Source organism: Rattus norvegicus, chromosome 6 (assembly GCF_036323735.1).
Source record: "Rattus norvegicus strain BN/NHsdMcwi chromosome 6, GRCr8, whole genome shotgun sequence".
Lineage (NCBI taxonomy): Eukaryota > Metazoa > Chordata > Mammalia > Rodentia > Muridae > Rattus > Rattus norvegicus.
The window spans coordinates 9657401-9673272 of NC_086024.1; the positions used below are offsets into that span (position 1 = coordinate 9657401).

The 15872-nt window shown below is 37.7% G+C and overlaps 2 protein-coding genes across 49 annotated transcripts in view; both read left to right on the plus strand.

Moving 5' to 3' along the window:
* The window catches only part of Nrxn1 (neurexin 1), a 1146022-nt gene that overhangs the window by 726041 nt on the left and 404109 nt on the right, over positions 1-15872 (plus strand). The gene's annotated exons all lie outside the window — the stretch shown is intronic.
* LOC120093186 (60S ribosomal protein L10a-like) overlaps positions 1-15872 on the plus strand; it is a 38782-nt gene continuing 22910 nt past the window's right edge. Inside the window, exon 1 of the mRNA XM_063262568.1 lies at positions 1-15872. This exon is cut by the window's right edge and continues 22910 nt beyond it. The gene's annotated coding sequence lies outside the window, so the exon portion shown is untranslated.

The following is a 15872-nucleotide window of genomic DNA, read 5'->3' on the forward strand; positions in this document are numbered from 1 at the left end:
CACTTCTTCCCTCCCTCACTCACTCACTCACTCACTTCTTCCCTCCCTCCCTCACTCACTCACTCACTCACTCACTCACTCACTCACTCACTCCTTCTCTCACTCCCTCCCTCACTCCCTCCCTTCCACTATCTGTCTGTCTGCCTATCTATCTATCTATCTATCTATCTATCTATCTATCTATCTATCATCTATCTATCTATCTCTTTAGTTTTATTGTTCTCTGTATTGGTGCTTTTTCTGTATGTTTGCGCATAGGGCACCATCAGAGGCCAGAAGAGACTATTGGATCCCATGGAGTTATAGATGGTTGTGTTTAAACATATGGGTACTAATAATTAAAATTGGGATCTCTGAGAAAGTAGCAAGTGCTTTAACCAGAGTCATTTTCCAGGCTCTTCTATTTAATTATCTGTTTTTGAGAGACAGCCTGATGGCTTCTTAAAATATGTGAACAGTTTTTAACAGGCACTTAATGTCCATACTTTAATTGTTTGCTTCCACTTATTGGAAAAGAGAGGCTGTTTGGTGAACCACTGTAACAGGCAAAGCTTTATGCCCATTTGGCCTACATTTATTTCTGCTGAGTGTCAACAGAATGCAAGAAGTGTTGGGACAGTCACTCTACAGAGTAAGTCATCATTTCTGTTTCCCAAAGATAACTTCTGATGACAGCAGCAGCCTAGGGTTTTGAGATCAGGGCAATTTAGTCAAAGAACTTCTGGGTTGACACATGAGGCTAGATCTCACCTCATATGCTCATAAGCTCATATGCTCTATGGAGTTTGATGAATCTGGCATTCTTCAGATGGTATGCCTGACCATGAGGATCTGCCCATGGCAGTAGCATTGTTTAGAAATGAACGAAATTGTGTCCAGTAGAGAATGTGGAAAGTCTTCCATAAGGAGGAACACCTTCAGAGAGGCTTTGAAGTAACTTACAAATTAAGTGTAGAGGTAGAAGTCTTTATGTAAGGAAATTACCATCACTCATACCTTATCTAAAATTATAATTGGTTTTTGATCTTTTCATCCCACTGCTAGGAATCAAACCCCATATCTTGCACAAGCAAGCAAATGCTCTGTCTTTAAATAGGCTCCCAGCCTTCTGAATTTCTTCAAAACAAATGAAATCATATGATTATAAACTCACTTTTCTTAGTAATGCTATTCAAAGGCTCTGAGTACTGTGATCAATGATGAGTTTGTGTGTGTGTGTGTGTGTGTGTGTGTGTGTGTGTGTTCATGTGTGTTTTATATCTTGTTTCACTTGAGATTTATTCTATCTGCACAGATGCCTTGGTCCCCTTGCTAGAACAAGGCCTGCAAAGGCAAGATGAATGATGACAGCTTGTGTACAGGGAGATCACTATTCTTATGTAATTCCATTTATTCAAACTCCTCATTCACAATAAGTCAGTATTTAGGTTATTATCAAAATGAGGGTGTTTCCACACAGGCTGTACTGACGAATCACTGTCCCAACCAATGCCAAGAAAGCAGAAACCAATCAGTCAGCAAGTGCTTACTAAGTATGTGGTGCTTGCTGTAGGATATTATCTTCCTGGGCTGACAGACGTAAAAGTGGCTGGAAAAAATGTGTTTTGTGTCTCAGGATTTCATGCTGAGCCAGCACACCTCTTGCCAACCACCCTAGAGATGCCTTGCTTCTTACCTGAAGCCAGATCACAGGAGGAGCAAAACCGTATCTTTGCTCTTGTTTTCGTTTAATCTCCTGATATATTTTCTGTTATTCCTGTGACCCTGTAATAACACCCGAGCCAGTGGACCCACACCCTCCCTCAGGACACATTGCTACAGGAGACTGGCAGAGGTGTCGTTTTGCTTTTTAAATTGAGAACTTGTCTCGTTACATCTTAGTTTTCAGATTTGCAGATCACATTGGCCTCTACAAAGTGTTTTTTTTTTAATTTTATCTCATTTGATATAGACAAAAATCCTATAAATTAGGCATGGCTGATTTCTGCATCATTTTTCCCATGAGGAAAGATTGTTGCCTTGGTCATTTGTAGTGTGTGGCCTGAGCCAGGTTTATAAGCATAAGAGCTGGAACTTACATTCCTCATGCAGATTCCCTGGGTCCCAATGGCTTGCTTCCACCCAAACAGATGAACATATGTTGTGTGTGCACTGACTTTAAAGGATCAAAGTTTAAGAAGCTGAATGATTCTGTGGGAATGTGGGAAACCCTGATGTCCTCTCTCCCTAAGACTGTTGGATCAGAAAGAAAAGATGATTGACTTTGCAGGACTTAAAATTTCTTGCTGTTTATTATGGTTTGAAAAAGCATGATTAAAAAAAACAATCCAATTTGAAGGACAAACATTTGTATCATGGTTGAAATAACTTGAAAACAATGAGAATACAACCTGGGAAAACAGTCAGGCAGGATACATCTTTATTTAACTAATCTTATAATGTTTTTTAGATGAACAGTGACAAGGAGCTATATATAATTAAAATACCCAATTACTTGTGGGGAATTATTAAAGAGCACTTGGAAAATTGAGATAGTCTGTCAAAAGTTAATAATTAAAGCATTCTATTCTTCATGGAGATGACAAAGTAATTTATATAGATAGTCTTACCAAGAAAACGCCTTTTGCTTGTGCAGCTACCGTGCATATTGCCTAGCTTGCAAGAGGCAGTCCCTCTAGCTGAATCATGGAGTCACCAGAGAGCTTTGAGATAAGGCTAAGGTGTGTTCATAGTGTAAATGAATACTTCTTACATTTTCAAAATAGCATTCTAATTTCCTAAAGTTGAATTCCCTTGTGACAACGAATGTGGTTAGTGTTATCTCTCACGGTCCTTTGACAAACACTCCTAGTACTCACATGTTTGTAGACAGTTCCTGGATGCCTTCTATTTGTGTAGAAGCAACAACACGTATGTTCTGTTAGTTGGAACTTATTAAAAGATATGATTTTTTAAAACTACGAACAGCCTGTAATGTACATGTGATATTATATTTAGAGATCCATTTGTAAGTATCTTAATATCATTGATTAAAATGTATCATAGATTGGAGTGAAAATAAAAACTAAAGGTATTAAGGTATACTGGTTATAAGCTAGATGACCTCTCTAAAATAATAATGCTATCAATCCTCAGGGTACCAAATAGTATAAGAAATAAATAAGACAGTGTTTCTAAAATGCTATACAGTTTTTTTTGGTGGGGTGGGGGGATTAAAAGCATTGTAATAATGCAGTAAGTTAATCATTTAAATAATTTTCTGACATATGCTAATGACTCTCAGATTTTAAATTCCATCAAAACCACACAGGGGGCATATAGAAACTGTAATATAACTTTGTTGTATCGCAAGAGTTGTTCCTTAGAAAATTTGGGATAATACTGAAGACTTTGCATATTAAATTAATGTTTTCACTTGAGAGAAGTCATGCATGGTCCTCGCACAACTCTCTGAGGAAGGTATCTTTCTGTGAAGTAGGATCTACAATGGATGACTTTATAAGCTTATTCTCAGGCTTGAACCTGAGAATAATGGGCACCTCTTAGTGAAGACTGCCTTACATCCAGATAAATCATGAGGAATCTTGTCAAAAAGCTCTTGAACTTGATACCTTCACAGTAGTGATCAATTACTGTGAATGGAATGTTAACTAGAGTTTTAATTGGAAAATGTATTGCTCTTTCTTGGGAAAGTCTGCAGAACATGGAAAGTAAGCTGCTGTATATTCTCTTTAAAGGGTCATAGTCATTATTATTGATTGTATAGGATATCCAGAGCTACCACTCATCTTTCCTATAGCTAGGAAGATATAGGTATGATCAGACATAATTAAATACCTCAGCCTTCAGTCTCCTTTTGTCCCCCCATTTGATCATCCTCAGTCATTTCCAATATCCTTAGAAATGATTATTTTAGCCTATTATGCAATCTAAAGTGCTGGTGTTATTTTAAGTTTTAAAAAATATTGAATGTTTAACACTCTTTCCTTTGACCAAGACAGCTTTGTGGCAGGTGCTTTTCCAGCATGCATTTCATCATATCCTATTTATAACACTTTAGGTTTTGTCCTGTCATTTCCCAACATTTCTCTGCTTTAATGTTTGTGATTTTCTAATGGTAAATATTGTATGAACGTCCCCTATCTTGCTCTTACTCTTAAGTCAGGCATACTTTCTTAAAAATGACAGTGTAATTGGATTGCGACTTTGCATTCTTTTTGAACTTTTTGTAGAATGACAAAAACACTTCTAGAGCGAGAATCTCGGAACATTAAGAGGGATGTTTCCATGCTAGCAGCATATGCCTAGTCTTACAAATGAAGACTCCGAGACCGGATTAGGTGTCTTTCCCATAGCAGCTCTGTTTATCAGGGACCCAAATGTAGGGCTGTCTAATTACAGCCAAGTCATCCTCAGCGAAGACATTTAAATTAAGTAACTCCCTTGATCTTAAACAAGGCCAGAGAAACTAATCATTTTCTTGTTTATAGTTTTTAAAGAATTTCTCTTATCTTTGACTGACTTTATTTATTAGAATTTACTTAAACCGAGAACATTCATAACTCCCGTGTACACCATTAGGCAGACAGTTTAAATTCATTCCTTGCTTAGTTTATAATATTAAGGAGAGGTTTTAAAGGAGGGAGGTAATCACATCGGAGTGTGGAAAGGAGGAAAATGTACTGGGAAGGAAGGTCTTCCAACGTGAGTCCTTGGGGAGATGAGGCAGAAGGACGTGGCTATGTTCTAACATCCACTGCTGGTAACAAGAGAAGGAAAGTGGGACCCTCTTACATTTTCAGCTTTTCTCCTGTCACATTCCTGGAACACTTGGAACTCTTAGGAGTTTTCAGTAACATTTGCTATTACTCATCATCACTGTCACTGTGGAAGAGTTGAATAAGTTTGAGAAAAAATGATTACAGCATTCATAATCATAATATCCAAAGGGAACTCCTGCAAAGATTTTGGCATATGATTTTTGGAGTTTGCCTTTACGTAGTTAAACATTTTTAAAAGAGGACAGTTCTGAGTAAACTGTTTTGGAAAACATTTATTTTTAAGGAAAAATATATGGCTGCTGGCCCAGTTGGTATAGGCCTAAAAATCTCAGCTACTTTGGAACCTAATTGAACAGGATTGCAATGAGTTTGAGGATTGTCTGAACTTCAGAGTGGGCTTAAGGCCAGAATTGTTTGTTTCAGGAATAAAATAAGTATAAGAAAGGGACTAAGGATATAGATCAATAGTACTGTGTTTGTCTAGTATGGATCAGACCATATATTCAATGTTAGCACATATTTATAGGTATGGCAAGAATTTTTAATATACTAATTGCCTGTTGGGGACTGCATTCTGTCTCATGGTACCTGCACCCTCCTTACTTTATCAATTATTTTTATGTTGGACATGTCTGTTTACACTTAAAACTATGTAAACATGCTATTGCATATGACGATTCAGAATAAGTACATATGCTAAGCACAAAGTGAATGTGATAGGTTAACAGACTTACTTATCTCTCAGCTTCTAGGACTCTGGGGTGAACTGAGTCGTCTTATTCCAGGCATCTGTATACATTATCTACTAGACTAATCAGTAAGCAGGACATCTCTGAGGACAACTGATAGTGACAGACTGTTTTATCTCTTGCTATACTCTGTTTATCTTTCCTCTGCTTGAACATCTTCCCAACATACCAATTACACTTCAGTGTATTGCAAGTTGCCATTTCCAGTCTTCTAGGGGAGGGGGGGTGCAGGGATCCTTTATTTTCCAAACTAATTCATAAAAACACTTGCTTACGTGTTGAACATTTATTCTGTTTACTACTAATGTGGAAAATGTTGTTTTTTCAGTTAAAATAGCCAGATATATAATTGTATTTATGTTAGTATTACTAGTAGGAAATTAATATTTTCTTGTAGTAAAACTTATTGCTACTTTATATTTTTAATTTTATTTCCATTTTTATTCTCACCGTGTAGCTCTTGGAAAAAGGTCTTCAGATTGTGGCATTTTATGCATTTTCACAGTCATGAAAGACATTTTACTAGCATTTTCTAAGATAAATGTTGATAGGAATGAGGAGACAGGCTAGGCAGTTCCAGGTCAGCAGTGTGGTACAGAAAGCTCTCAGAAGCATAGAAAGGTTCTAGAAATTTGGAGTGGGACAAGGACTGCAAAAGTAGCAGAGAAAATGTGGTTGCCTGAAAACTCAGATGGGGGCTATCGAGCTGATCCTGGCCTCTGACCCTCGCCGTGGTGCTGAGCTGTAAGGGTGCGGCTAATCTAGCTAAGACGACTAACTGGACCAATAAAGGATATTTTCAGGTGTTATTGATTTATTTTTAATTAAGTAAGACTTAATTTAAATATGATCAAATGTACAAAGGTTGACGATGTAAGTCAATAGTACATTCGGCTTATTCATTTATAACTGCATTAGAATACCCAACTCAAACACAGGACATATCTGTCTTCAGAGGGAGTCTTCCTGGTTCCAACAGCTATTCTGACATTTGCTATAATTTATTTTGTTTGTCTTGTACTTGGTATAAATTGAATGGCAAAAATATTCTCTTTTGTGTTTAGTTTCTTTGAATGGACCTAGTACTTCTGAAACGTATCAATATTGCAATATATTTATGCACACACACACACACGCACACACACACACACACACTATCCCTTGTTTTGTTTATTATTTCCTCTGAGCAGTTTTTGAGGTACCCCATGACTTGCTTATTCCTGTTTGGATGAACATTTGGCTTGTCTCCAGTTTAGGGCTACAATAATTATGAACCTTTTAAAAACTCCTTTGCAGATGGTTTCTATTGAGTATCCAAAGGAAGTGGAAGTCATAGGTATGAACTGTGCTGGGTTCTGCTCCAAGCTGTTCTAGGGCCATTGTATGATTTTACACTCTCTTCAATAGTCCACGTCTATCTCAGTTGTTTTCCATCATTGATATATGTTAATTATATTATTATTAATTATTATTTAAACAAATTCTACCATGAGTTTGCCTCATATCATATTGTATGTGTCTAGGCCTGACATTACATCAGGATAAGCATTATTCCTAGAATTTCTATGCATATATAAGCTCAGGAGTTAGAGATATATGCCAGAAAGCACTGTTTAATATATAGTTAGAGTTACATAATTAAAAAGGATAATCAACTAAAATGAATGAGCATAGAAACAACCCACTATGTGCAAAAAAATCAACAACAAAACAAAACAAAACCCCAAACCCAAAGGCAAAGGTACTCACCTTCAAATACTGCCTAGACCTGGGAGGAGGAGTTACAAGATGATGTCTACTTTGCGCTTCTTCGGAAAGACATACTCAAACAGACCAGGCTTTGAAACTCTCTCAGCTAACTGTGTTTCTTCCAGACATTTGTTTATTTTCCTTTGAAATGCTAATCATTTTTATTTATTAAAGTCTACAGATTACACAGTTGTCAAGAAGGAAAATAACATGTCGACATCTTGGCTTTTAAGCATGTTCACAAACATTATCAGACTAAGTTTAAAATGAAGTATGCCAGAAACATAAAATATCAAGGCAAGAGTGCATTTTCTGATATTAATTTACATAGGTGTCATTACAGAATTGAAGTGGTTCCTCATAAAATAGTCCTAAAATTATGAACAATCAGACCTCTTCTGATTCTGAATTCAGATCATTATTGAATAAGGGTGTTGGCAATAGTTGCTCATAAGATGTGCTTTGCGACTATAACAATGAGTTTCTACATGGGTAAACCTGGAATTGAATTCCAGATTTGCCCGGTCCTGTGGCATTAGACAGACTCCCTCAGATATAAAATAAATGCTCTACCAACCCACCTTCCAAACGTTATTTGAGTGAATATGTAAACTGCTTTTCACTTATGCAGTAGCACACTGTAATCTCCCTGCCCTTCAGTGGGGCCCAGAAGACTGCTATTTTGTCGCTTCTCTGTGGGATTCAATGGAGAATGGTGCTATCAATTCACAGCTTCCATCAGTGCAGGGACCTGCTGCCTAAAAGCTTCGGACCAGGTGTCTTTCTGTGTGCCCTGCCTTTCTGCTCTCTCAGCAGATGGGAGCAGTCTCTAGCCCTACTTTCCAGTGAGTCATTCTTTCCTTGGCACCCATGGCTCTGAGCTACATTGTTTCCCCGAATTCTGATTATTCTATCTTCTCCCTCTTTCCTACTTTATCCATCCCCTTGCTCCGCCACAAGAATACACAGATTCTATTTTGGATCCTCTCCCCTCTGTCTACCTTCTCTTTTTTAGTGATTTCATCAGGCATTCTTATGTACAGTTCTCTGGTCCCAACTGTTCCTATGGATATTTAAACCAGTGCTGGATATCTTCCACCTGAAACTCTGGGCAGCATTTCACAGTCTAAGAATAAACTGTGAACACCTTCCACACAACCAAAAACTTTTTTAACAGGGTCAAACCTAAAAGCTAATGTAATTCAAAAACCACCAGTTAAAGACAAGAGTGCCAAATGTTAAATAGAGACGGCTATACCACCTCGGGAGCCATCTGGTATGAGGAGGAGTGTGACCAAAGCAAGGGGGACATGTAACGGATAGATGATTGAGCAACGGAGACATGCATGGCTGATAGAATTACTGGCTGTGATGCTAGAGGCTCTTCAGCCTATGTCTTTGATGGGAGCTCTGCCAATAAGTGAAGCTGAGGACGTTCAGTTCCAAGCAAATCAACTCAAATTTTACTGTCTATTCACTTGATTCAGTTCTTTTTAACGAAGGTTTAAAACATTTTAAAATTTAGTTTCATTGGCCCCACTTTTGGTTGGTATTGCAACCTCTCTTGTCTTCTAAGTTCTTATTACTATAATTGGCTTTTACTCCCGTGTCCTTTGTTTAGAAACTGACACAGTTTTCTAGTCTCTGTGCCTCTCATATTCTACTCTGTACCACTTAACCATTGCATTTTGACAATTGACTTCTTCTTCCTGTCAAAGTTACTTTAGAGTTCAAAAATCTTAAATCTTAGATCCAAAACCACTTTTTGTCCTCAAGCTCTATTTTGCTCTGAGTGTGTGTGTGTGTGTGTGTGTGTGTGTGTGCGCGTGCGCGCGCGTGTGTGTGTATGCATGCACATGCACATGCACATGTACCATGACTTTTATGTGGAAGTCAGTTGATGGAATTTTTAGGAGTTCTCTCTGTTCACCATGGAGTTATCAGATACCGAGCTCATGTTGGCAAGTCTGGCACCAAGTGTTTTCCCTGTTGAACCATGCCAGAGGCCCTTGCCTACAACCTTTTCATAGTCTTTTAACTTTTTCAATTAAGGACTAGTTAGTATTCACTTGAAAATCATCCAAAAATTTACATTGAGCTTATACTTCTTTTCTGATTCTGCCAAAAGCTACTTATCATGTATGATAACTGCATGTCAAACTATTTTTTTTTATTTAATGAAGGAATGCTTCCTTTGACATGGTATTTTATATGATTTTACACTTTGCTTTAGTATATATTAAATATGTTTCCTTGATGACCAAATATGCACAGGAAGCTTTTTTAAATAAATTTAAAGAAAGCTAGAACAAATAAAGATCTTTAACACTTCATTTTTCTTTTTTAAAATTTATTTATCTTGGATATTTCATGTATTTACATTTCAAATATTATCCCCTTTCCTCCCTCCCATCCCCACTCCCTGTTCTGCCTTCTTCTATGAGTATGCTCCCACTCCCACCAACCAACTCCCACATCCATGCCCTGACGTTCCTCTAAATTGGGGAAAAGAGCCATCACAGGACCAAGGGCTTTTCCTCCTATTGATGCCAGACAATGTCATCCTTTGCTACATATGCAGCTGGAGCCATGGGACTTCCATGTGTACTCATTGGTTGGTGGTTTAATCTATGGGAGCTCTGGTGGGATCTGGTTGGTTGATATTATTGTTCTTCCTATGGGGTTGCAAAACCCTTCAGCTCCTTGAGTCCTTTCTCTACACTTCCATTGGTGTGCCCATTCTGATGGCTAGCTGCAAGCATCCTCATCTGTATCAGTAAGGCTCTGGCATAGCTTCTCAGAAGTTATCCATATCTGCCTCCTGTCAGCGAGAACTTCTTGGTATCAGCAATAGTGAGTGGACTTAGTGGCTGCATATGGTATGGGTCCACAGGTGGGCAGTCTCTGGATGACCTTTGCTTCAGTTCTTGCTCTACTGTAGTTTGTTCTTCCTTATAAGAAGATTTTGGGCATCCAGATTTTGGACATCCTTCTTAATGGGGTTCATATGATCTGTAAATTTTGTCTTAGATATTCCAAGCTTTTGGGCTAATATCCACTTCTCAGTGAGTGCATAGTATGTGTGTTCTTTGTGACTGAGTTACCTCACTCAGATATTCTCTAGTTCATCCATTTTCCTATGAATTTCATGAAGTTATTATTTTTGATAGCTGAACAGTATTCCATTGTGTAGATGTACATTTTCTGTATCCATTCCTCTGTTGAAGGAATCTGGGTTCTTTCCAGCTTCTGAATAGTATAAATAAGGCTGCTATGAACATAGTGGAGCATGTGTCCTTGTTATATGTTGGAGCATCTTTTGGGTATATGCCCAGGAGTGGTATACTTGGGTCCTCAGGTAGTAATACTATGTCCAATTTTCTGAGAAAATGCCAGACTGATTTCCACAGTGGTTATACCACCTTGTAATCCCCAAAACAATGGAGGAGTGTTCCCCTTTCTCTACATCCTTGCCATCATCTGTTATCACCTGAGTTTTTGCTCTTAGCCATTCTGACTGGTATGAGGTGGAATCTCAGTGTTGTTTTGATTTGCATTTCCCTGATGACTAATGATGTTGAACATTGTTTGGGTGCTTCTCAGCCATTTGGTATTCCGCAGATCTTTACCTCTCTTTAAAATAGGATCATTTGATTCTTTGGGGTCTAACTTCTTGAATATGTTGTATATATTAGATGAGAGCCCTGTATCAGATGTAGGATTGTTAAAGATCTTTTCCCAATCTGTTGGTTGCCTTTTGTCCAATTGACAGTGTCCTTTGCATTACAGATGATTTGCAATTTTATGAGGTCCCATTTGTTGATTCATGACCTTAGAGCATAAGTCATTGGTGTTCTGTTCAGGAAAATTTCCCTAGTGCCCATGTGGTCGAGGCTTTCCCCGACTTTCTCTTGTATTAGATTCTGTGTATCTGATTTTATGTGGAGGTCCTTGATCCGCTTGGACTTGAGCTTGGTACAGAGAGATAAGAAAAGAGTGATTTGCATTCTTCTACATATTGACCGCCAGTTGAACCAGCACCATGTGTGTTCTCTCTCTCTCTCTCTCTCTCTCTCCCCCCAAATGGTTTTAGCTCCTTTCTCAAGGATCAAGTGACCAGAGTTGTGTGGGTTCATTTCTGGGTCTTCAATTATATTCCATTGATCTACCTGCCTGTCTCTGCACCAATACCATGCAGTTTTTAATCACGATTACTCTATAATAGAACTTGAGATCAGGGCTGGTGATTCCCCCAGATGTTCTTTTATTGTTGAATATAGTTTTTTACTATCCTGGGTTTTGTTTATTCCAAATGCACTTTCAAATTGCTCTTTCTAACTCTATGAAGAATTGAGTTGGAATTTTGATGGGGGTTGCATTGAATCTGTACATTGCTTTCAGCAAGGTGGCCATTTTTACTATATTAATCCTGCCAATCCATGAGCATGAGAGGTCTTTTCATCTTCTGAGATCTTCAATTTCTTTCTTCAGAGACTTGAAGTTCTTGTCATACAGATCTTTCATTTGCTTGGTTAGAGTCACACTGAGGTATTTTCGTGTTATTTGTGGTTATTGTGAAGGGTGTCACTTCCTAATTTCTTTTTCAACCTTTTTATCCTTTGAGTAGAGGAATGCTACTGATTTGCTTGAGTTAATTTTATATCCAGTGACTTTGCTGAAGTTGTTTATCAGGATTAGGAGTTCTCTGATGGAATTTTTGGGGTCACTTATGTATACTATCATATCATATGCAAATAGTGATATTTTGACTTCTTCCTTTCCAGTTTGTATTCCTTTGATCTCTTTTTGTTGTCTAATTGCTTTGGATAGGACTTCAAGTACTTTATTGAATAGATAGGGAGCATGGGCAACCATATCTAGTCCCTGATTTTAGTGGGATTGCTTCAAGTTTCTCTCCATTTAGTTTAAAGTTGGCTATTGGTTTGCTGTATATTGCTTTTAGTATGTTTAGGTATGGGCTTTGAGTTTCTGATCTTTTCAACAATTTTATCATAAAGGGGTGTTGCATTTTGTCAAATGCTTTCTCAGCATCTAATGAGATTGTCATTTTTTTGAGTTTGTTTATATACTGAATTACATTAATGGATTTCTGCATATTGAACCATTCGTGCATCCCTAGGATGAAGCCTACATGATCATAGTGAATGATTGTCGTGACATGTTCTTGGATTTGGTTAGTGAGAATTTTATTGAGTATGTTTGCATTGATATTCATGAGGGAAATTGGTCTGAAGTTCTCTTTCTTTGTAGGTTCTCTGTGTGGTTTAGGGATATGCATAATTGTGGCTTCAAGGAAGTGTTCCTTCTGTTTCTATTTTCTGGAATAGTTTGAAGAGTAGAGGTCTTAGTTCTTCTTTTAAGGTCTGACAGAATTCTGCACTAAACCCATATGGTTCTGGGCTTTTTTTGGTTGGGAGACTTTTAATGACTGCTTCTATTTCTTTAGATGTCATAGGATGTTTAGATGGTTTATCTGATCCTGATTTAATTTTGGTACCTGGTATTTGTCTAGAAATGTGTCCATTTCATCCAAATTTTGCAGTTTTGTTCAGTATAGGGTTTTGTAATAGGATCTCGTAATTTTTGAATTTCCTTATTGTCTATTGTTATGTTTCCCTTTTCATTTCTGATTTTGTTAATTTGCATATTGTCTCTCTGCCCTCTGGTTAGTCTGGCTAAGGTTTTATCTATCTTGTTGATTTTCTCAAAGAACCAGCTCCCAGTTTTGTTGATTCTTTGTATAGTTCTTTTTGTTTCTACGTGGTTGATTTCAGCTCTGAGTTTGATTATTTCCTGCTGTCCACTGTTCCTGGGCATATTTGCTTCTTTTTGTTCTAGAGCTTTTAGGTGTTCTGTCAAGCTGGTAGTGTTTGCTCTTTCCCGTTTCTTTTTATAGGCACTCAGAGCTATGTGTTTCCTTCTTAGCACTGCTTTCATTGTTTCCCATAAGTTTGGGTATGTTGTGCTTTCATTTTCATCAAAGTCTAAAAAGTCTTTAATTCCTTTATTTCTTCCTTGACTGAGTTGTTGTTAAGTAGAGCATTGTTTATCTTCCATGTCTGTTTGGGTTTTCTGTTATTTTTATTGTTGAAGACCAGCCTTAGCCAACATGGTGATCTGATAGGTTGCATGGGATTATTTCAATCTTCTTGTATCTATTGTTGTCACCAATTATATGGTCATCTTTGTAGAAGGTACCATGAGGTGATGAGAAGAAGGCATATTCTTTTGCTTTTGGAAGAAATGTTCTATAGATATCTGTTAACAGCATTTGGTTCATAACTTCTGTTAATTTCAGTGTCTCTGTTAAGTTTTTGTTTCCATGGTATGACCATTGCTGAGAGTGCAGTGTCAAAGTCTCTCACTATTATTGTATGAGTTGCTTTGAGCTTTAGTAAAGTTTCTTTTATAAATGTGGGTGCACTTGCACTTGGAGCATAGATGTTCAAAATTGAGAGTTCACCTTTGTGGATTTTTCTTTTGATGAGTATGAAGTGTCCTTCCTTATCTTTTTAAATAACTTCTGGTTGTGAGTTGATTTTATTCTATATTAAAATGGCTACTCCAGCTTGTTTTTTGGGACCACTTACTTGGAAAATTGTTTTCCAGCCTTTTATTCCAAGGTAGTGTCTGTCTTTCTCACTGAGGTGCATTTCCTGTATGCAGCAAAATGCTGGGTCCTGTTAATATATCCAGTCTGTTAGTCTATGTCTCTTTATTGGGAAATTGAGTCCATTGATGTTAAGAGATATTAAGGAATATGATTGTTGTTTCCTGTAGTTTTTGTCGTTAGAATTGGAATTAGCTTTGTGTGGCTATCTTCTTTTTGTTTTTTTTGCAAGAAGATTACGTTCTTGCTTTTTCTAGGGTGTAATTTCTCTCCTTTTGTTGGAGTTTTCCATCTATTCTTTGTAAGGTTAGATTTGCAGAAAGATATTGGGTAAATTCAGTGTTTTCATGGAATATCTTTGCTTCTCCATATATGGTAATTGAAAGTTTTGCTGGATACAGTAGCTTGGGCCAGCATTTGTGTTCTCTTAGGGTGGGTATGACATCTTCTCAGGATCTTCTGGTTTTCATAGTCTCTGTTGAGAGGTTGGGTGTAATTCTGATACTTCTGCCTTTATATATTACTTGACCGTTTCCCCTTACTGATTATAATATTCTTTCTTTGTATTGTATATTTGGCATTTTAACTATGATGTGACAGGAGGAATTTCTTTTCTTATCCAATACGTTTGGGGTTCTGTAGGCTTCTTGCATGTTCATGGGCATCTCTTTCTTTAGGTTAGGGAAGTTTTCTTCTATAATTTTTTGAAGATATTTACTGGCCCTTTAATTTGGGAATCTTTGTTCTTTTCTATATTTATTATCCTTAGGTTGGTCTTCTTCCTGGATTTCCTGGATGTTTTGGGTTAGGAGTTTTTTGCATTTTGCATTTTCTTTCACTATTATGTCAATATTTTCTGTGGTATCTTCCGTCCCTGAGATTCTCTCCTCAATGTCTTGTATTCTGTTGGTGAAGCTTGTGTCTATGATTCCTGATCTCTTTCCTAGGTTTTCTATCTCCAGGTTGTCTCCCTTTGTGATTCCTTTATTGTTTCTATTTCCATTTTTAGATCCTGGATGGTTTTGTTCAATTCCTTTACCTGTTAGGTTGTATTTTCCTGTAAATCTTTAAAGGAATTTTGTGTTTCCTCTTTAAGAACTTTTACTTATTTACCTCTGTTCTCCAGTATTTCTTTAAGGGAGTTATTTATGTCTTTTTTAATATCCTCTAACATTATCATGAGATGTGAATTTAAATCGAAATCTTGCTTTTCTGGTGTATTGAGATGACCAGTATTTGCTTTGGTGGGAGAACTGGGTTCTGATGATGCCAAGTTGTCTTGGTTTGTGTTGCTTAGGTTTCTATGCTTGCCTCTAGTTTTCTGGTTATGCCTGATGTCATTTGGTCTTGCTGTCTCTGACTGGAGCTTGCCCTTCCTGTGAGCCTGTGGGCCTGTGAGCCTGTGAGCCTGTGAGCCTGTGAGCCTGTGATCTTAAGAGTGAGAGCACTCCTGGGAGGCTAGCTATCTCCAGGAAGGTTTTGGGTATGGAGTGCTGTGGAACAGCCTTAGCTATGGACACAGATGGAGACTGGAAGGGTACTGTTGCAGGGCCAGGCAGCCCTGTGTCTCCCATATCCTTCACCCTCCTAGAGGGTTTCTCTTTGGACAATCAGTGGAGCAAAAGTGGGGTCCCATCTGTGGGATTAAGAGTAGAGCGCTTCTGGCAGAGCAGCTCTCTGCAGGCAAGTTTTGGGTCTGAAGTACTCTGGGTACATTTTTCTTTTAACCATGATATTCTTCAAAGAATTATTGAAAGTAAGAAGCTTGACTATTGGCTTTGTACTGGTTTAATTAAAGGATGTGAAGACATTTTTATGGCTGTTCTAGTTACTAGTTTCCTGATGGTCACTTTGCTTTACCCTCCTAAGCATCTGTTTGGTTTTACTTTGCATGTTGAAGGAGCCTCTTCATATTCTTGCATTAAGAAACATGTATTGATATAGCAACATTGCTTGATGACC